Here is a 2,047-nt window from a genome sequence, read left to right on the forward strand (position 1 = left end):
GATTGGCCCATTATTTGTTGAATTGGTATCCTTTAATTATAATTTGAGTTCTTGTGGGTGAGACGCACGCTGAGGCCCAAAATTGTTATAAGCCCAAAAATCCTTTAAACTATATTAGGAATATGGGGATTAATTTGCAAATATAAATTTAGGTTTTCGAGTTAAGTAGCGGGTTCAAATTAAGAGGGTCCTCCCTTTTGTTTGAATTCGGACTTGAACTTGAGGCCCGAATTTATAAATGCGAATTAATTAGGGCCCTTTTAGAGATAACACTGTAATAGAAAATCATAGTTTCTTTAGGATGGCCTTTAAATAAAACATGAGACGAGCCTCGCCGCATAAAACATATAAATTGCGGGGCCCTCATTAAATACTATGTTAAAATATTTTAGAAATCGGGTAAGCCATTTAGCAAATTTCCATGGCTTCCCGCAAAGATATCAACACGCTAGTTGCTTTAGGCGTGTTATTTAATAATTTTACCTTCCTAAACTCGGGTGTGCATTTCATGCAACCCAAATCCAAATCCCAAAACGTTGAATAAGAGGTGTTTAGGATCCGGGTGCATTTCATGTGACGTGATCCAAAAACACGCTCTTAAACGGCGTTCACTTTCGTAAAAAAATAATTAAAGCGGTAAATAATCTCAAAAATTGCATTATAGGTGGGAATATGTATAAAAACCAGATTTTAGCCATTTATGATAATTTAAGCGACCGTGCTAGAACCACGGGATCCGGGGGTGCCTAACACCTTCCCTCGGGTCAACAGAATTCCTTACACAGAATTTCTGGTTCGCAGACTCCAATTGGGAAGTCGAAATTTTCCTCGATTTGGGATTTAAATTAAATCGGTGACTTGGGACACCAAAAGCCAATCCTATCCCAAGTGGCGACTCTAAATCAAATAAATAATCCCATTTCGAATGATGTCACTTTAAATGGAAAAACTCCACTATACATTATCCTTCGGGGTAGGTGTGTAAAAAGGGAGGTGTGACAGCTCTGGCGACTCTGCTGGGGACACGAACCCAGAATTTCGATTCAGGGTTCAAGAATTCGAGCTTAGTACAATTGTTATATTTGGCTTTATCTGATTTTTCTACATGTTCCATGCTATATGTGCTAAATGTTTTATCGCTTTGATATTTGTTGAAATTGTATATATAAACTGTCGCGAATCCCTTCCTCTTTCTGAGTCATCTACATCATGGAGAAGGGTGCACTTCGTGTAGCTTCTCTTCTGTTTAGAGTCTTTTCCAATTTAGAACGAGGTTGGATAAGTTGCAAAGCCGGCGGAGCTTCTGTATCCCCGGTACGCTGCCTCCCCCTCGGCTCGAGTTGTCCGCTCGGGTAAGCCAGGTCTAGACCAATAAACCTAGGGTTAAACCTAGAAGAACAAAACCTCATGCCGGATCCCTAGTAGGACGCTTGTTTGCATCATGTGCATTTGACTTAGGGGACTCAACACAGGGGTTGGGTCCGTCTAGGACAGGTGACCTGAAATAAATTGACCATCCTGATGCATCTTACGTGCTACTTGCGCATTTATTTGCTCGGCTTTGCATGTTGACCGGCTTGTCTAAATGAGTGAATTATGAAAATAAGCAGTGTTAGGACTAAGGGAGGGTGACCATTTCTTTTGAAAAAACCACAATGCCCAAATAGTACCGAAATGCTGCCGGATTTTGAAAAAATGAAAAAAAAGAAAAAAAAAAAAAAGGAAAATATTTGAAAACATAGAAAAAAAATTGTTGGTCAAAATAGTTTTGATTTTGGCAAATCTATCGAACTACGCCGGTTTGATTCTCACCGGATGTGAGATACGTAGGCAACCCTCATCGGGTCCAACCTTCCTTTTTCAAAAATAGCCAAAAATGCCAAACTTTAATTTTGTGTCATAAATAAGTCGGGTGATGCCATTCCTGTCTAAAACAAGCCGAATGTCCCCAAAAGGACGCCGGAAGGCCGTTTTGCAAGAATAGCCACCCTGAGTCATTTTTAAATGGTTTGCGAGCACAGCCTTAAAATCTTCCTCCCAGAAGTGC

Source organism: Nicotiana attenuata, unplaced genomic scaffold, assembly GCF_001879085.1.
Source record: "Nicotiana attenuata strain UT unplaced genomic scaffold, NIATTr2, whole genome shotgun sequence".
NCBI classification, from domain to species: domain Eukaryota; kingdom Viridiplantae; phylum Streptophyta; class Magnoliopsida; order Solanales; family Solanaceae; genus Nicotiana; species Nicotiana attenuata.